We start from the raw sequence: 21,645 nt of genomic DNA, 5'->3' as shown, positions 1-21,645 counted from the left end.
AATTATTAAGAAATAAACATATTTAATTGGCTATACATGAGTATTCATTGCACTGCATGTACATATATATGTATGTATGTATAAGATTATATATATTTGTCTGGGATTGAAACTCTACTCACTGTACTTATAATTTAATAAAATATGTTTTTTTAAATTTTTTTATTTTTATTTTTTATTATTGTTTATTTTTTTTTTTTTATTTATTTATTATATATATAAATATGTTTTTTGTTTGGAATTTTTATAATTCTTTTTTTTTTTAATTATTTATTTATTTATTTAATTTTATTTTATTTTATTTAATTATTGATTTATTTTTTTTTTTATCTACCTCAAATATAATTTCTAATGTTTAATGTATTTAAAAACAGAAAATATTTTTACAATCGAATTTTGGATTATAATTATTAAAACTTTTTTTATTTAAATTTTGTTAATACCATACTATCTCTGTTAATTTTTGTTTCCTAATTTGTATAAAAAAAAGAATAATAATAAAAAAAATTCCATATATATCTATAAAATATAAATATACAATATTATCTAGTAGATAATAACTTTAATAAGCTCAATCTCAATTACCCAAAATATAGCCTTTTTTCTAAAAAACTCTAACTAGCTTTTTCTCTGCTGCCCCTCTAAGCCTAGGCCAGCACTATGCGGCCAGCGCGAAAATAAAAGGCTAAAGCCAAAGCATTCACGATGAAAACGCGTTTAATGTGCAACCAACACGCCATGAATGACGCCTAAAAGACGCGTGCCTCGTCGTAATTGTTGTTGTTGTTGTTGTAGTTGTTGTTTTAGTTGTTTTTTGCGGCTGCTCGTATTATGCCAGTGAGTAAGCAGTGTCTATGACTGTATGCGTGTGTGTGTGTGTCTGTGAGCATCAGCGTGAGCTAGGGGGCTGGGCCTCGCCTCAATTCTGGCCCACCGAAAGGTGTCACGTGCATTGCGAGCCAGGCATTGAGTGGATTTGGTTGGAGGTGGTTGTTTGGTTGTTTGGTTGCCTGGTGGTTGGTTAAGCAGCTCGCGTTTTCAATTTCCTATTGATTTTCGTGACTGTATGTGTGAGCATCTGTCTGTGTGTGTGTGTGTGTCGTGTGTGTGTGTGTGTTTGGCCAAGTGTTGACAGTGCTCAACGGGCCGGGTCAATGAATGGAGGCGCAGTCAAAGGTTGTTTGGCCTACACTCGCAATTATCTGAAGTGTTTGGCTGACAGACAACGGCGATGGTAATTAAATAAATTTGTCCATCTCTTGCTGCTAGCCCTGAGCCTCATAGCTCACGTGCATCCATGAGATCTATGTACATATTAACCATATCGAATGCGTAAAGGGCATCTAAGCGGCAATTAGACGAAGGTTTATGCGCTATTTACGTTTAAGCTGTTTATGTGCGTGTGTACGTGTGTGTGTGTGTGTGTGCGATTAAGCCAAGCTGTTGACCTGAGATTTATTCATGCCAATTAATTTCAATTTATTGCGACATTTGTAGATCAGTCGCTGACAGCCGACGATAATCATGAAAACAATACGAAAATACAAAATCTTTTGACAGCACTGCTAGATAACTTAACAAACAAAAAAAAAACAGGTTAGAAACTTATTAAAATTCCCCACTTGATCTCAACAAAAACTAGGCACCACTATGAGATACCCTGTGGAAAGAATATGAATGGAAAAGAGAATAAATAGAAAATTTGTGATTCTGCAAGTGAAGTGCTCAAAGTTTACATTGAAATCTATATTCAAGACAGATCATGTAAAGCCTCAGTCTATATATGCACTGCAACTCTACCTCTATAGTCTAAAAAGAATCATATCTATTTAGATACATATACACCCATTTAGTCCTACTCAAGTGAATAAATATTATACATATCTTAAGCATTATGAATAGATTTTGACGGAAATTCAACGATAGCTTCGAACGGTTCATCAACCACATTATATTATGTATACGAACCGTTAAGCTTCGTAATAAATTAACAATAAGTGTGTCGAATTAGCGTCGACGTTTGTTAAATAATCTGATGCGAATTTAATTATCAATTTGCATACGATCGCATCACTCAAATATAGCGAACCGACACGCATCAAGCGCACAAAACTAAATTTCGTTTTAACAGAAAACAACAATGATAAAATGTTTGTATTCATCATATATATATACACAGTAAATCTGAAGTCTCTATGTCTAATAGTGCTCCAATGAGGCTCAAAAAACAAAATCAATTTTTCGATTATTCTCGATAAAAAAGTTATCGGATGAGTTATCGAAAAAATAAAGCAAACTCGTACTGCGTATGGTATACACGAGTATGCACAAAAAATTTCAGCTCTCTAGCTCTTATATCTTCTGAGATCTCGGCGTTCATACGGACGGACGGACGGACGGACGGACGGACGGACGGACGGACGGACGGACGGACGGACGGACGGACAGACGGACAAGGCCAAATCGACTCAGCTCGTCGTGCTGATCAAGAATATATATACTTTATGGGGTCTGCGATGATTCCTTCTGCCTGTTACATACTTTTACACAAAAACATTATACCCTGATTTCCCATTTTCAATGGGTTCAGGGTATAATTACAAAATATGAATTGAAATATGGTTAGTGAATGCTTGACTGGGCCTAAACTGTGAACAATGTGGACAATTGTTCATTATCATTTATCACTTGAACGATGATGTAATCCAAGAAATAAAATTTACATATGTCTCGGGCATACTGGATTCTAGAAAAGTCCATATAGGCAGAGAATGGCGAAGAGTACAAAGCATTTCTTAGCCCTTTCAATTCATTTGCATAAAACTGTCAAATTTTTAAAGAACCAAATTTATTGTTTGTGAGACTATTTTTAGAATGGCTTAAGCTTAAAATATTGTTTGAGTATTGTCTCGAGTTATACATTGAGTCTTAAGATTTAAGATTTAAGTTCAAGGAACTATCTCAGGACTCAAATCAATCGTGAATTGAGCTTAAATAAATGAGACATTATGTATATTTATTTATTTATTTATGTATAAAAAGTTGGGTCTTCTTGAGAATATTAATATATAATATTATTAATATTAATATTGAGGTATTTATAAGCCTAAATTCTGCAATACTTTACATAATTTTATTATCAAGCTTAACCTGCTTCTTTAAGTATTGCTCGTATGCACTTTTCATAATATTTAGCAATCATTTAATTGATTTAAAACTTTAACCCCGTTTTCCCATTGTATAAATTTATATAATTTTTTTTTTTTATTAATATAAAATTTTATATTATTTTTAGGTAATTTTTAATCATTTTTTTTTTTTTAATAATATTAATATATACAATCTTTTATTACCTTGTTTTCCCAGTTGGTGCGTGCGTTGCAGTTGTTTTGCTGTCTGTTTTGTCTTTTTATCGATATTGTTTTTATTTTTAATTTTTTTTCGAAAAAATTTATTAATAACTGTTTTATTTATGCAAGTGGAAACGTGATCAATTTGACTGTGGCTATCGAAATTGGGAGGAAACCAGTTGCATTTAGTTCAGATTCGTATTGATTGATTATAATTATATATCGTTATCGTTATACATCAGCTATATCGCTTGCATTAAGGATACATGTACATATATGTGTGTGTGTGCGCGCGTCTGTTGCATTTGTTGTTTTGTTATCAATTATTGAAATAGTTGCTGCGGCAGCTGGCATTTGCCTGGCAATCGATGAATGCCATAAAATTCACATTTACTCGATGGCGCACGGTTCGCTCTCTGGGCTCGCTTATCACACCGCTATGTAAATATGCATGTGTGTACATACATACATGTGTGTTGGTGTTTGTGCACGCGTTTTTGCTGTTCTCGTTTGCTTGCTCAGCGTTGTCAAGCTCGCCAAAACTGGCAGCTAAGCGTGCGTGTCCTTTCGAACACTTTTCGAAAACACTTCGAATGCAATGCGATAGCTGCTAAGATCATAGACGCAGGCCACGCGACGCTCGACACTGGACATGTAACGGTGAGGGTAACTGTAACGGGGACAATTACGAGACGCGGGACAAGGCGAACTGACCGAGAAACCGAGAGAGGCAAAACCGATGGCAGCGACTAGCAAAGCACGACTAACTGGCTGCCGCAACGGCTGACTAACTAAGGCCGAAGACGCCGTTAAAGCCGCTGCTCTGGACGTCGACGTCGACGTCGCCGTCACCATCAGCTGTCGCTTTCGTGAATTGACCGAGCTGGCGAGCCGCACTGTCAGCGTCGTCGACGTCGACGTCGTCGTCGCCTTCGCATTTGATTACGAATTTTTAAACTTTGATATTATTTAATGCAAAGTGGCGCGATATATATATTTCTATATATATAAAATACTGCAGGTAGTGTTTGAAATTTATTTAGATCATTAAAATGAGATTATAGAAATGTAAATTGCAATGCATCGGCGCGGCCCACGGCTGCAGCGAGCAGCAACAATAACAACAACAGGTGAATGCTGCTGGCAGCGACGCTCACGTCGCTGTCGCAAGCTCGAGCGCTGATCGGCGCGGCGCGGCGCGGCCTGAGTTGGCGGCTTTGGTTCGATGTTGCAAGGGCCCACCAAAAGCCAATTACAACAACGGCAACAACAACAAGCGCGACTGGCATCGACAGCGGCTGTTCGCTGAGATCGAATTCGATTTCGATTTCGGCAACGAGACACGAAGCGCAGTGGCGCACGCGGCGCATACCAAACAAAAACGAAAAAGAAAAAGAAGAAAAAAAAAAAGCCAAAGCTGCGCACTTGTCGATCAATTAATTATTACGGCATTTCACACATACACGAACACGAACACACACACACACAAGCGCAGAGGTGCACAGGTATTTGGGTTTTTTTTTATAGTTTTTGCCTTTTTGTTTTCCTTTCGCCCGAAAATAAATTCACGTTTTTTTGGGACTTTTGCATTAAAATCGAATTCATGGTCAAAGCGACGATGTGTGTCGCCAAACAACAACAACAACTACACTAACAACAACAACAACAATAGTTAACAGGTAAACTTGACGAAATGGAAATTAAGACGCGCACCGCCCTTTGTCGCAATCATCTAATTTGTTGTTGCTTATCTATTATGCATATCTATACAAGCATAGAAAAACACACGCACACATACATAAGCATGTAGATAGCTGTGTGTGTGTGTGTGTTTTTATTAGGTCGCCATCGCAGAATGCAATTTTGTAATAATAGATATATGCATATGAACATATTCATATACATATGTATGTATATGAAAACCCCCGCGAATATTTAAATAAATGTATTTCAAGCTAGAGCCGAAACTCATATATCACTCCACAATAGTTATATAGAAACGGACGATGCTGGCTTGCATTTCAATTAATTGATGGCTGGTGGGCGTTATTCAAAAGGGTTTTCTGCCAGTGGTGGGTGTGGCGTGTGGAGGCTTAGGAATTGTGTTACACACATTTCTGCTAGACAGATTAAATTCAATGGCTGCAATCGCAATGCCAAGATGCTTGTGGATTGTGCGTGTGTGAATGGCTGGGTGTGGGTGTGGGTGTGGGTGTGGGTGTGGATGTGGGTGTGGGTGGGTGTGGGGTGTGGGTGGTTGCTAGCATCTTTGCTTTTGGGTTTTTCTGATGCCGATTCGGACTCGGATACCGATTCAGATTCGGATTCGGATTCGGTTTCGGATCATTGGTCGCCCCACGCGCACCTGATGTACTCTTTCGGTCGGGCAGCGCTCTTTCGGGTGCGAGCGAGAGCGAGAGCGTATGGGCAGAGCGCGCGCTCTTTTGGGTGCCTTCTTCACATGTACATACGTGTGCGTGCGTGCGTGTGTGTCTGTGTGCAGTGTGTGTGTGTGTGGGGGGCAAGTGAATGTCTTGGAATTATGTCATATCTTCCAATGCCACACACTTGCCCACCAAAACGTGCACTTCGGCTGCGGATGTGTCGGTCGCCGTTGTTGTTTTTGTTGCTGTTGTTGTCATTGTTGTTGTTGGCTGCCTTTGGTGTTATCGCTGTTGATTAATTAGCCAGCCGAACTGATTATTGGCAGGTGATAGTATTCCAATATATTGAGAAATGCCAGCGCACTGACTCAATTAACTTGGCCCAAGTGCACCACATTTGGTAACTGTGGGCTGTGAAAAGGTCGGCGGCAGGCTAATTGAGTGCATGATGATGCACGCGTTTGCCACCCTCCAGCCCGCTGCCTCTGTCAAGTGGCGGCTGGGCCTGGTTACGTAGATGTGCATAGATACACAGAATGCAACAGATCTGTGGCATTAACTTATTCATCGAGTGGCCTTTGGCAAAAAGCGTTGCACACAGATTAGACGCTTTACGTTTTTTAATGCTTTTTTTGTTGTTTTATTTTATTTTTGTTTTTGTGTATTTTTGTTTGCAGGCGGAAACAGGCACTTGAACATTTAACGGGCAGACAACTGTTTTTTTTTTTTTTTTATATGCATCTATTTTTTTTTTGCCATTACGTGTATCTGTGAGATACACGCGACTTGGTCGCGACACGAGGAACAGAACGAGGACGCAGCGCGTGCATTAATCAAACTGTACATTTATTTACTTTGTTTGTTTGGGTCACGTGTAATTGAAAAGAGCTCTTATTAGCATTAGTATTATTACTATTATTATTATGACGATTTGCATTGCAAATTCTTATGTTTTAATTACGTTTCTTAGCAGCGATTGGGCAGGCTTGGCTTAGGAATTCATTTGTGGTGCGAATGTGAATCGAATGCGAATTTGTTCAAATTGTTAAACTTGGTAAATTTTTATTGAAATTTCTTTCTTTTTTTTTTCTTTTGGTCTAGCCTGACCCAAAAGCGAACCAGACGAGACACAACCCAAAGCGAAATGCAAACTGAGGCGCACGAATCGGGCGAAGAGCGCGCGAACCCCACAAAGAAGCAAAAACTGAGTGCCAGCGCCAGAGAGAGAGAGAGAAAGAGAGAGAGAGAATGAGACCAAGAGACCGAGAGAGAGTGTTTAATAGAGAGAGAGAGAGAGAGAGGGAGAGCAAGAGAGTGTATGTGTGTACTGAGCAAGTGAGTGCCAAGTGCTGTGTTTCTGTATCTTGTGGCTGGCAAGCGGCAAGAAGCAGACGACACGGCATTCGACAATCAGCCGTCGCACCGTTGTGGCAGCGGCTGTGACTGCGGCTGCGGCAGCGACTGCTAGACGATGAAGAAGAAGCAGAGCCAGAAGCACAAACAGAAACAGAAGCAGAAGCAGAAGCAGAATGGCCGCTGGCAACATTCGCGTTTACTACACACGTTGCGTCACGCGCCAACACAAAAACGAATACGAATACGAACACGCGCACACACACACACACACACGCACACTTAGTTACGCGCCCGCCCTCTCTGCATATGTCAGATACATTCAGCCCGAGCCCGACAGGCACGAATCCAGACGTGGATGTGGATGTGAATGTGGCGCAAAAAGGCCGGCTGCTAACCGGCCTCTCGCTCACGCTCTCCTCAGGCACGAGCTCTGTGGCTCTCCCGCTCTCCCGCTTTCTTGCTCTCTCTGGCTTCTTCTTTGGTGCGGTGCGTGTACCTTTTGATAAGGCATTCGTTCTCTCGCGCTCTCTTTGGCTCTTTGGCAGCGTGTATCCATGGGATATGTGCATTTTTGTTGCTATTCCGAGGGTTGTCGCCTATATTCTTTTTCGTTGTTTTTTTTTTTTTTTTGTTTTGTCGTCGCACGTAAATGCCGCAAAATAAATACGAGTGGCCCAGCGCTAAGCGTAGTAAGCGTGCTTAACAACAACAACAACAATAGCAACAACAGGAACAACAGTAACAACAACAGCTGCACATACAGCTACACTTGAACATAGTCACATATGTACACAGATACACACACACATATCTAAGATACATACTCCAGTTGGCATTATGTCATCCAAGTTGAGAGAGGCCTGGCGCTTATAGTTGTTGTTTGTTGTTAGTAGTATTAGTAGTCGCAGTTGTTGTTGTTGTTGTCTTTTATTTGGCATTGTATTTTTGTGTTCCTCAATTTGTTGCCAAGCCACCCCTTTTTAGTCGCACAGGACATGGCTCAGTGACTAAATGTATAGAAAGACAGACAGGACATGTATGTATATACACATACATACATATATAGGCGGATATTTGTTAGTCCTGTGTTTGCCCTTTCGTTCGACTGGGCCGCACCTCGCTCGAAGGTGTGCGGATATGAACCGGAAATGATTTTACCCCATTCAGTTAGTGTATGTATATATATATGTGTGTGTGGGTGTGGGTGTGTGCTTTTGGCCCAGCACAGCTACAACAAAATTGCAAAGTTATTAACAGTTCAATGTGGGGAATCGACCATGAAATTGGTTAACAACGAAATTCCGGCCACGGATTAACAGTTACAAATGTGAGAAGATTGGATTTTAGATAAGAACTGAATAGAAGTTTTCGTATGGCTAAAACTAATTCAAGGAAGTTGTTCTAGAACTGGGTTATCTTACGATTACAGTCTGCCCTGACAATGAAGGTTATAAGTCTTGACCAAAATTTGATCAATCTTGGGAAAACTCATACAAAGACAATACTATCTAGGTTTTCATAGCCTCTCTATGAAATCTAAGAAAAGAGTCGGAAAACAAACCAAATTTTCGGGCGGATGCTACAAATAGTTCCTATTTGGGTGAAGGAACTTTCAGTAATGTTTTATTTTGTTTTTGGAGTATGGAATTACTTAGCAATAGCTAAGAAATTGTCTTCTGAACAATAATAAATATTATAGCTACCCATACATACATGGTATACATCGTGTTTTAGTTTGCCATTTCTTCGTCTGTTTCTGTAATTCCAATTAGTATTATTTCACGAAAAACTGAATCAAAAACTAGCACGTCATATTGATTTATCATACAATGTTCACTTTGTTTATGGCATTATTATAGACTTTTATGAACTGTAAGTGACAATCATAAACTGTCGTTCGTCATAGCCAGCACACACTGCGACGAGTTAACAGTGCCATAAATCTGGCCAAACAGCTGCAGTTGACTGAAAACGGTTATTAGCTGGCAAACTAATTAGCTCATTAGCTGCAAGGCTCATGTCAACTGGCTGACTCTCGGCATACAAATACAATATTTATGGCGGCTGATAGATGCAGTCAGCCAGCCCTAGTCACATCACTGCAATTGAATTGAGACCATTTTCAATATTGGCCAATAGATAAACACACACAACCACACACACGCGCATAATAATATTAATAATAATAGCAATAATTATATTTAAAATACATTGCGCATGCGCAAATGCTTTTTGTTTGTGATTGCGAAATGGCATTAGGGAGGCGGGCCTATAAACTGGGCTTTTGGCTGTTGGCCAAAATTCTTTGGCTTTGGCTGTACAATGTCAAAACTGAACGTGCCGAGCGCGTAACCAAAATGCTGTTGTTATTGTTGTTGTTGCTGTTATTGTTGTTGTTGTTATTTGTTTGATTTTGTGTCATCATCAACATGGCATAAACGCTAACGGTTTATGTTAGCCATACACACACGCATACGCACACGCACAACATTTACATCTCACCTTGGGCGCACACGAATGCAGCTGTGTGTGTGTGCATGTGTGTGTGTGCGTGTGTGTTTGTGTTAAAGAAATTGGCCGAGTATTCGTTGTTGTTGTTGTTGTTGCTGCTGCTGTTGCTGTGCCGGCGCATATAAATCGATTAATAAGTTTCGTAAATGAAACGCCATTATCAGCGCTGGCAGCGACGCCGACAGCGGCCGCTCTGCCAGCGTTGCCTAAACAACCAAACGGGAATTTGCAGCCGCTGGCTGCGCAACAACTTCGCCAGGCGCAATTAAAAAAAAAATGACCAAGAAACGCGCTGCTCTCTTTCATTATTAAATACCCGATCATTTAATTAAAGACAGTGCATTGCACAATTAAACCCGCCCACACTTGCCGCTCGCTGGCAGCGTGGGCGTTAGTTAGTGCAGCCCATTAACTAAACTTTAATCGAAGTCAACTGGAAGTTAAGTCGCTGTTAGCTCTAATGGGGCTTCTGCCTAGGCCAATGTCTTCGCAGCCAGCCTCTGGCCATGTGCCCATCCATTTAAGCCATAAATTCGCTCTGCATTCTGCGCATGCGCCACGGCCAGGCCAGCTAATTGAGTCAAGGGCGGGCGACGCTGCGCTGCTGCGTCGCTCAACGTGTTGACAATAAAACATTACATATCCAACAATAACAACAACAACAACAATTACAACAGCGACACGTACTTTGTTTGTTGTACACCCAAAATGCGCCCATGTGGGGCGTGGCCGTTGACAGAGGCCAGCAATTGACTTTGCTTTTGGCAAAAGCCAATAACTGATGTAAAAACACAAAAACAAAATCTATGTCAACATCGAACAATTCAAAATTTTATGTAAACCCACAACGAAATGAATTTTCGATTTTTCGAATTTTCGTTTTGTTTTTTCTTGCTCATATTAAATTGAAATGTTTGCCGAAATGTTGTAATAGGCCAGGCCAGCAGCCCCCATTGTTGTCATCGTGTTCCCGTTCAGTTCGACTGCATTCTCAAGCGGTGCTCAAATAGTGAAAATGCGAGCTGTCACTGGAAATCTCTCTCTTGGAAAGCCCAATTAGAGATTTAAGCTCTGACAAGCGCTTTCTAACGCTTGGGAAATGAGCGCTTAAATTGTTTGCCGTGTATTTTATATATAACAGTGTAATCTAGGTTTGTTAAAGTAGTAAAAATACTTCGAAACTAAAAATGTTTATCAAATACTTTCTAAAATAGAGCTTCAATTGTCTTCAGAGTACTATAATATGATATGTAATATGTGTATCAATAATATAGGCGAGTCGAAAGTCCTTAAAGTCTTGAAGTTTTTACATGATATGATATATGTTTGATTGTAAAGTTCATCAATAATGGAGCATTCTTGGGAGCACTACTGTTCCTATCATAGATGCTCGTCGGAGTGGCTTGAAAATCAAACTTAGTTATATATGATATAAATTAGGTCTTTGAGTAAGCCATAAAAAGATAAGAACTGAAGCTAGTAAACCAAATCTAACTAAATGGTAATATCATATATTAATCATATAATATATGATATGATATATAATCCGTAAATTTTTAAGGATTTATTAGAATACCTTAAAGTTTTATATAAAATAAGTTTTATTGTTATGATGTTTTATTAAGAATGAAAACAGATCATAACAAATATTTTTAAAATTTATATGAATAGTATCTCATTATTTTGTGAGTTATTAAAAAAAAAATACATTATGGAAGCCTCTAGAAACTATATCTGAGCAATTCGGAAATTTCCAGATATGAGTTGGAAAAGGATAATGAAATATTCAAGTTTTTGGCAAAATCATTTGAAATGATGTTACAAAATGTTCAGGCCAAAGCCAAACATTGCAACATCTCAAACCGACAGACAGTAAACTTTATCTTTTTGAATGACAAAAGAGAATTCCGAGGCAGCAGCCAAGTGAAATGCGTCTCATTAAGAGATTGATGGCTGCTCTGGAGCTGGGGCTAGGCTTGGGGCTGGGGCTGGGCCTGTTGCAGTTCTCTCTGGGCTGGTGATTGTGATTGCGATTGTGTGACCGCCACGATGACAAACGACTATAAATTGAATTATGTATGCAGCACAGCTGTAAACAAAGCCAAAGACAAAAGCCAACGTACACATAAAACAAACGAAAACTATTTAAATTAAAATCCGAAGCCTGGTTTTGGGTCTTTGATCTGGGGCACGGCCCGCTGCTGGCAGTGGCAGTGGCTAATGCGGCCCGTGTCCGGTGCTGGGGCAATTGCAATTGCACAATGGCTTGGGCTGGACAAAGACACCTTTCGAAAAATTGAAGGCGCAGAGTTGGCTAATGTGTGGTAATGATAATGATTAAGCTTGGCAAACAGACCAAATATTATTCGTGAGCATTGAAAGTGCTGAGAGGCCAGCGCGCTGCTTTCTCAATGCTCATTAAAAGTACGAGAGGGTAACAACGCTCCCAATGAACTGAAAATGTCTAGCTGGAGCCATTTGATATCTTTCAAGCGATCTAACCGAAACGGGTTCTAAGTTTGTCAGCCTCAAGCTGACGAGCTGTGAGCGTGAAATTTGGCCAAAAGTCGGCGATCGCCAAATGATAATAAGAAACACAATGAGCTTCTAGCTGCCATCCAAAAACACTATATATAACTGGTATACACACATACACATACACATACACATACATATACATACATATATTTAACAGACACGCCCAAAACTAATCCAGCTGTTTGTCCAATTGGCGGACATCGACTGCAAACATCGAAAAAGTCGCGTCCGAACACACATTGTATATAAAAGGCGCTCAAGCGTTACGATTTCGCAATTGCCAAGCAAACAGAATCGCATAGATCTATAAAAAAAAATTTAATTTATATATTTTCAGCACTCAAGTCGAGGCTTGGTAGACAGAAAATATGCGATTCGAACTCATGTCTAACAATGGGTTCTTAACATAACCTTAACATTTTTATGGTCTATTTATTCAAGAGTGAATGTAGGTTCTCCTTTAAGTAATTTTTAAAGTGGAGTCAATAGATATGGATTTCTAGCCATCTATATCCATCATTCTATCGTAATCCATAGTCTATATACGTTAATGCTTAATCTATTGATCTACAATTTGCTGTGCTAAAAATCGATAAATATCGATATGCCATTCTTGTCTTTAACATAGTTTTTTGGCTTCCCATCAGAAGCTACTGAACTTTGAGAATATAAATACAAAAAAGGCTTATCAAAGCTTTCAATAAAAGTGCTTCTGAATAAACACAAATGCGATAAATATCGACATTCATTAATTAGCGGTACCGACTTATGTATGGCATCTACTAGTCGAGCACTCTTGATTAAATCATTTAAGTTGAATAATTTTTTTTTCTGTGCGTGAGAATATAATTGAAAGTAAATGCTAAGGTCTTGGCCACACAAGGAGCGTTTTTTTTTTAGTTTATGTACCTGAGCACAAGATAAACACAATTCTATTTGAAAACGCGCACAACGTACTTGGCATATTTTCATTTTTAAAAAACACTTCAATTTATCTTTAGTATCGTGTGCGGCGTATAGAACAGATCAGCCGAGATTATATGTAAATATTTGCATAATGTAGTGGACCTTCGACTGAGGTATTGGCCGACTTATTGCTTTTTCGACTGACTTTTCGCCACAGATCGCACGGTCACTCCCAATGCCCTAAGGTACAGCAATGCCTGAACTTTGTAGCATTCGTAGCCAGTTGATAATTATATTATTAAGGGCGTTAATTGGCTGGACTGCTAATTAGTGCGGGCGTTAGAGGTTCCGATTCGAAGGGAGAAATTTTCAAAGTTAATGATTAGGTGGGCATTTATCAAATATCGAAGGGAGACTGCAATTTGGAATGTCCGAAGTGTTGGGCAAATTACATGGCAAATATTTAACGTTTCCGATATTTTCACAACCGATATTTATTTTGTAATTAAGGGGGAAAACACTTTGAGACTTGCATTATACAAATCTTTGAAAGAATAGATTAGTTCCAGTAGATAAATATTACTAGTTAGGTAACTTTCTAAACGTGTCAATAATTATGGATTTACAAAGTAATATATAGTTGCAAATAATCGTCATGTAATGTGTGGATAATACTTGATATGCATATTATATATTATTTTTGATGATATTCGCATATGACTGGAGTCAGCATTAGATCTAGTATATTCCATATAGCCATTTCATGTTAATTGAATTATATAACAAAAGGAATGGGCAAGTTGAAGGCTTAACGCTGCGTGTGTTTGTGTTTGGTGTTTGGTACCTGTTAAGCTGTTGAAGGCTTAAGGCCAAGTTAATGCTCAACAGGCAGCATCCATTTTCATCTCAAGGCGACTGCTAATAAGTTACTAATCCGTGCGCAAAGTCTCTCACAAGTTCCATCAAATTACAATACACGCATTTAATACTTTGTTGTCCCCATAAACCACAACTGACAGCAAGACAATGTCAAGACAATAACAAGAAGAAGTAGAAGGGGCTGAGCTGAATTGCTCAGAAAATGTAGTTTTCAATTGTTGCTGTTTTTTGACAACTCAATCAACGTCTCTGGCTGTGGTCTCTCAATGCCAAACTTCTCTAAAAGAAACAGAGAAGTTTCCTTTTGTTTTCAAGTATTTTTCGTTTGTTTCAGTTGACATTATAACATCTTCAATGTAGGCGCTCATAAACAAAGTGTCCATTAAAAAAAAAAAACAACTAACATTCAGGTACTTAACAACAAATGGTAATGAATTCATGTTTAATAATTTTAGCACTATTGCCTGACCTTTTCATATTTTATAAGTCATATTTTGGTTTATCTGAGAAATTCTCTGAAATCGCACGGAATTCGGTAATGGTATAAACAAAGTGCGTAGTATAATAAACTGTGCAGTGCGAGCCAGTAATGTTATACGGGACTTTTCGACTAGGAAATTCCTTGAATTCTGGTGGGACCTGTTCGATTCTAAAAATTAAATCAAATGTACACTTTATACCGGTTAAAATTGTAAACAACAAAAACCAGATCGCCTCCTACTACGTAAGGCGTACAGGAATTTACATTTTAAATATCAAGTCTCCAGCTTCTGTCGCTTTCGATATCGTGACGTCCGCCGTAAAAGCGAGCAAGGTTAGTGGATCCTGATCAAGTAAATAAATGTGTATATTCATGTGAATACTTTATGGAGTCAACCTTTTTGACAATTACATAAATTTGTTCCTGAATTTCCATTTTCAATGAATTAAAACGGCCTTACAATTTAATTCAATGATTATTTTAGAATATACTATAGTGACTGTTAAACGTTGACTTTGAACCAGTCCTTACAATATTCGATATATATTCGATATAGATAGCAAGTTTTAAGAAGATATTTATATTACATATGTATATATCTAGTTTCACATCACATAGAAAAAATATTTCTTGAACTATTCCAGAATAGTATATCTATCATATTATGTAAGAATGAAGTATCATGACGTGATTTTGGTAGACGTAAGAACAAATCTTTATGCCTAGAGATTCATAGCCTTCAGTACAGATTGCATAAACACTCGTTCACTTAATAAATGAAAGCAGTGTGAAAGTATTATATTAACTTCCTCCTGAGCTGTTTGTATAATCGATTTTTGCCTAATCATATTATTTGTTAATTGATCTCGTACTTTTTATCAATTACCAGTGAATTTATTGCTCAATTAATATGCGTCGCAAATAAAACGTAAGCAAAATTTCAATATGGAAAAAAATTGAGTGCAATCTGAAATCTAAAATTTATTTTTAGGATTTTTGAATCGAACAAATGAAATTGTAAACAAATGGCAAAACGTTTAGAAACACACGAATTTTACGCTCTTTTATTATTGATATATCCCAGCACACTTCAATTATATCATTAATTTGCCTTAATTTATTTATTTTTTAATTTAAACAAATGATCTTCTGGAATTGCAAACGAGACTTGATATGATGAAAGTAACCAGTTAATTATAGTGTGGCGATCAAATATATAGAACTATATTATATGGCTTAATTAGCAAATGTTTTTGACGTCATTTTCTTTTTAAGTCAATCGAATTTATTAAACTTTAATATTAACTAATGAGACAGACATAAGAAGTCACATGTGTATAATGTAATTAGCATTAACAATTTTTGTCAATTTGTATTATAATGAGACATAAGAAGTATAATGAGACATAAGAGTCACATGTGTATAATGCAATTAGTACACTCTACTCAATTAACATTTTTTGTCCATTTGTATTATTTTTTATGAATTGAAAACATTTTCTGGAAAAACATAATAAATTAATAATTTTATATCGTTGTTATACATTGCAAAAATAAAATCAGGTTCTCAATTATCTCTAAACAAGTGCAAAAATCCTGTGAATCACTTCAAATTTAGACAAAATTATAAACAAATGATATGTACATGTATTTTGAAGATCTGAGCTCTATATAGAATATTAATGCTAAGCCTTAAGCAAGTTGAAGAATTTTAATGAATTCAGACAACCATTACTGATTGGCCGATGAGTCATGAGAGTTTAATAAAAACTACGTATAGTTAAATAAAGGAAATAATACTATAAAACCAGTTGAACATGAAACGATTATCATATAGACTGGCTAGTCATTTGCGATCATTTAAAAACCTTAAACATGCTTAAACACTGCCGTAATCAACTGTAAAGTTGTTAATTTCAACTTAAGCTGCAAAATTACAACTTGCAAATGTTGCAAAAAACAAAAAACAACAACAAAATAAAGCGCACTAATCATGTCAGAGGTTAACAAACATTTGTTGGAGCAACCACACAAAAAAAAAAAAGAGCGACAGCCAAGTGAATAATGCGTCTGACTGCCGCAAGTCAAGCAGAGTAAACTATGTGCAAGTACAGTGCATACCCGCTAGAGCGAACTGCCAGCGTATCAAAACTCTGCTCGTTCATCAAGCGAACTTTCACTGTAGCCTCACATGTAATTTATATTGAATTTATCGCAACAATTTTGAAATCAATTTGCTGCATTTTGTTTTTAGCGCTCTTGCTGCTGACATTGTTTATCGCCATTGCCATTGTTGTTGTTGTTGTAATTGAGTGGCTCGTTTTTATATACATTTAGCGCACTAATTACCTTCAATTAATGCTTAATAAGTGAGCATGTCTCCATTTGTATCTTTCACCCATGTACAAATCTGCAAAAACTAAACTAATTGAAAATACCAAAAGATAATTTTGTTAAGGGAAAAGGTGAATATTAAAAGATCAAGGATGCATTAGTCGAGTGCCAACTGCACAATACTCATTCAAAATGCGAAAAGAATCTAATAATATTATGGTTAAATTTCAATAAGTAGACGCTTTGTTTTCGAATTCCATAGGTCTAGGCCCAAAGATTATAAAAGATAAAGTAATTTACCATAGCGCATTTAATGATCATTATTGCTGTAATCTGTAAGAAATCCCGTTTAGCCACGCACCTAGAGGCCCTGATCAGATTATTTTTGATCCATTTCGTAAAGCGGATCAATTTAGAGCATTGGCGAGTCAAAAAGGCATAATCCAGGGCTTAAATTGGCTATAGGACAATTTGGGACATACATTATACACCCCTAGTGGGTGTATTATAAAAAGCCAAGCACCTTATAAGATAAGCGTGTACAACGAGTTTCAAATATGTAGCCCCAAAACCAATATACCCCTTACCTAAATCTACCAAGCCAACTCTCCCACGAGGCCTGTTTATAAAGTCAACTCGTCGCGCTGTAGTCTAGCATTAAAAACATTGCATTAACTTAGAACTTCTGGTAGTAACTGTCAGTTGATACGATTTAATGCTGCTGGATCTGCTGGATAAATATGCGCAACACGTAGGCGGAGGCAGATAAAACTCTGTTAATTGTTTTCATTACTCATAAAAGAAAACAGGAACTGTCACAGTTACAAACGCAGTCACAGTCACACTCACAGTGTTGGCAAATGGAATTTGCACATATTTACACATTATACAACGATTGCAAGATTTACTACCATATCATCATGACAGCCGGGTTCTTCACGTGCGGACAGTTCATCGGAGGCGGCAGGAGACAACAGTGGATCATTAAACAACATTTGAAGTTTGCATTCTAATGAAATGTTTAATGACTCATTTATTAACTACGCACATTTTACAGTTTGACAGTCATGCGATTTGATTTGATTTGATTTCAGTTACGTTTGAGTGCGGAATTCATGTATAATTTTTGTATTTTATGCATGTTTTTTACGCTTTTGTACAGATGACAATCTCTAATGTTTTCTCATATATGTATATATACGTGTATGTACATATGTATAATAATAAGTTTTGGCACGTTTAGCTTAAACATTCTCTTTTGGCCAAGATCTCAGTCTGCAGCCATCTTTTGATCACTTATGAATGCCCAAAATCACAGTTGGCTGTCAATGTCAGTGCGTTGTTGTGTTTATAAATTAGCATGCCAGCCGAGAGAGGGCACCCGGCCACGCCCGCGCCCTGCAACAGCGCGGATCCTGTTCTAGACAACACGTGCGTTTGAATTATTTATAGAGAGTGATTGAGTGAATGAGTGAGGGTGTCAGTGAGTGTGTGTGCATGTGTGGGTGTGTGTGTGTGTGTGTGTGCATGTGTGGGTGTGTGTGTGGCAGTGAGCAAATAAGCCATGTGCAAGTGAAGCACTCGGACCATGGACTGAGTGCTAAACATATTTATGTTTGGGGAATTTTCTCGCCGTGCTAAACAAACCTGCGGCACATTGACCGCTGAATGTTCTCAGAATACTCTAACAAAGATTATTCATAAAATTTCCTGTGCAATTTGTAACAAGTTGAATGTAAAATCTTAAATGTTTACATGACCTTTAATTTTAAGCCTTTCTATCTCTGTTGAGCTTTGAAAATAAATATCAGTTTATATAAATATATGCTTTTGGTAACTCCAAATGAGGTAAATGCTATACACTACTCCTTCAATTCATTCTCCCTGTAATCCTAACGTTTCCAATTGTATTTATCAATATATACATATCATACAGATAATATATACTATGTACACATACGTTGTAGGGATAACTAAGAATTTGTGTATATACCCATATACTCATTCAACTTTTGTGAAATGCCAAAATGAACAAACTTTTCAGACTACCTTCAATTACCCTACCATCTGTATTTAAGAGCATTAACTTTTCAACACCTCGAATCACCATATCTGTTATTTTTTCGTTACTCTGCCGATCGGTAGTGGCGCAAGCTTTAGATCTGCCAGTGACGATCTGTTTGTCAGCAGACGGCACAGCCTACAGGGTAAGCCTGTAAATTCGCATGAAATGTGATCTACGTGCGTGGCATTCGAAGAAGTTGAAAAAAGAATCACGCGGCATAGCGAAAATATTTTGCATTTGTAACCATTTGAAAGCGAAAATTTGCCAGCAACAGACTATAATTTGCAATTATTAACCAGAAGAGATCTGCCCCGTACGAACTCTCGCGTCGGGGCCTTGTGTTTATTATAAAAAGTTCTGGGGGGAAAAATCCCAGGAACCCGGTCGTAAAGACATGCAGCGCATACCTTAACTAGCCATTAAGGATTTTAATCAATTCTGTGCTTAAATTAGCAATACGGAAGTGAACATCGAACTGAAAGTGAATCAGATTGATAGAGCACAGAAAAGGGCTGTGATGGCCATAAAATATTCTACGATCCTCCCAGCTCCATCATAATAAATGCTTGAAAGTTGTTCCAAAAGTTGTTTAAGACATGGCGTTAACAATAACAACTATAACAGCAGCCCCCGGCTGCACAACAACAAAAGACATAATGTGACATCGAGCTGGCAGGCTGGGCAAGACAGACAGGTAAGGCAGAGACCAGGTAATCAGTTGCCCATCAGAGGCAAAAGTCAAGTCCAAGGTTGTGCGTGGAGCCCAGGTTAATTTGTGGCGGGATTTTTTCATTACTGCTTTGTTGTTTTTATTTTATTTTTTATTTTTTGCAGTTCATAATGTAAGCAATCTGCTAAAGTTGGCCTGTTGGCAATTACAAGAGCTGCTCATATCTCTTAACCCTAGAATGTTGTCGACTCGTAATGTTGTTACTGCATGGAATATAATGATCGTGGTAATTTCAACATGCAATCTTAATTTTTAATTACCTCGTTTTGATGTGCTGTTTATCTCTATGAAGATATCAAAAAATACATATTGCAGTTTAACAGACATTCGAATTGAACTTTATGTAAATTACATAAATATACATGTAAGGTTAACATAATGTAATCAAATCGGAGGCTTAACATGGCTGCTGGCGTGTAAAAAGGAACATAGGAAATGCATTGCAGCCCTGATTGGTTCGATCAATGTAAACAAAAGTCAGCTGTTGAGCGGCACAAAAAGAAATAATTACCATGCAAATGGAGCATAAAAGAGAGAACAAATACATACTGCAAACTATACACGAAAATTGTTGACTTACACATTCTTTTGCCATAACTCAGATCTGTTTTGCTAACCGAAATGTATATGGGTTAACTTGCAAGTTGACTACTGGCAAAGAAAAAAACTGGTATTTGTTAATTAGAATTTACTTTACGTATATCTGGAAACCTGAATATAATGTACCTAGTTATAATAGTACTCTCTGTACATAAGTTATGTATTCAGTTTATCATTTATCATCAAGTTTGTTTTCGCTACTCTTGCCTCTGTGTATGAGTATTAGATTTCTGATTGCTTTATAATATTTGGCAATGCGATATTCGGCACAGTGTTGCCAGTCTGTTCAACAAATCAACAATAACAGTTGCAAAAGAAGTAATAGCACAAAACGTATGTGAGGAAACTTACCAACAATTTCAGTGTTCGCTATTGCCACCACTGCTGATCGACCGCTGCTGCGCTAGTGTTGGGGGGTTGCTGCTGCTACTGCTGCTACTGCTGCTGGGGGCCGCTGCTCCTGTCTGCAAGCAATTGAAACTGGAACTGAAAAACCGCAAAAACCACAACACAAATAACGCGCGGACAAGGTAGAAATAACTATATGCTCATATGTATGGCTGAATGTGCAAACATACGTAAATGTTTCACAAGAACTTTTTTAAAATCGCAAATTCTTTCGCAATTGGCTAATGAGCTGCTAAGCGGGACTGTTGACCGAGCGTCCGAGACGTGCTGAAGCTAAACTTCTGAATCAAACTGAGCAAAAATTGAGCGGTTCGGCTGTTAAACGCGCAATGCGACGGACGACACTGCGCAGTCACTGCGACGGCGACGTCGAGACTTGCGATTTGTGACGCCAGCGTTGGCAGCGCTGCCAAAGCTGCATAGCGGCAACAGCAGCAGCAACAGCTGGCGAGCAGGCGCAGAACTTAAGCCGAAAACTTTTGAAAAGCTTCTGGATGTGGAAACGTACGACACAACAACAACAGCAACAACAACAACAACAAAATGCATAAATGCATAGTGCAAAAACACTGAAAACTTTCCGTAATGCAACTACCAGTTAAGTTAGTTGTCCCACCCCGCAGCCAGCCCCAGCAGCCCCCGCTTAAGTGCACATGGGACAGTGTAAATACACGCTAATTGCTTTGGCCCAGGGTTCGCTCCTGTTCTCGACCGAACTGGCAACTAAAGTTCAAGTGAACAACAACAGGTGGCGCACGACGTAACGCCTGTCAAGTGTTTGATCAGACCAATCAACCCAGGCTATGGAGCTTCACCAGCCAGCAGGTCAGCCTCTAGCGATTATCTAATTGACTTGGAGTATGACGCAGTGTAATGCTGCATTAGCATTAGCATTAGCATTCGCCGCAGCTACTCCACCCGCTCTCGTGCCGCAAATGTTAACTGGGCAAACTGCGGCCAGAGCGACGCGTCGCTTGACAAGTTGCGTCGTCAAGGTCAAATAGGGAGTTAAATATTTGCCAGCTGCCGCCAACAATTACACTTGTGTTTGCCAATAATTAGTATATGAAGTAATCATTAATTTTTATGTTAAGCCAACAAAT

General features: G+C 38.2%; 1 protein-coding gene across 7 annotated transcripts in view; it reads right to left on the bottom strand.

The window, feature by feature from the left end:
- LOC108659659 (very long chain fatty acid elongase AAEL008004) overlaps positions 1-20,869 on the bottom strand; it is a 34,868-nt gene extending 13,999 nt beyond the window's left edge. For 2 of the 7 annotated variants that reach the window (XM_030391160.2, XM_030391159.2), the window contains exon 1: positions 3,354-3,505. The gene's annotated coding sequence lies outside the window, so the exon portion shown is untranslated. Of the gene's footprint in view, positions 1-3,353; positions 4,132-6,695; positions 6,895-8,803; positions 8,945-20,485 lie in introns of those variants that run through there. The other 5 variants (XM_089256309.1, XM_089256310.1, XM_089256308.1 and 2 more) reach the window with 5 other exon arrangements.
- Between the last annotated feature and the right edge of the window lie 776 nt (positions 20,870-21,645).

This window comes from Drosophila navojoa, chromosome 2 (genome assembly GCF_054131105.1).
Source record: "Drosophila navojoa isolate 15081-1374.11 chromosome 2, UAZ_NAV_1.0, whole genome shotgun sequence".
NCBI classification, from domain to species: Eukaryota; Metazoa; Arthropoda; class Insecta; order Diptera; family Drosophilidae; genus Drosophila; species Drosophila navojoa.
The sequence above is the reverse complement of the archived record's forward strand: the minus strand, read 5'-3'. Positions and strand labels throughout refer to the sequence as shown.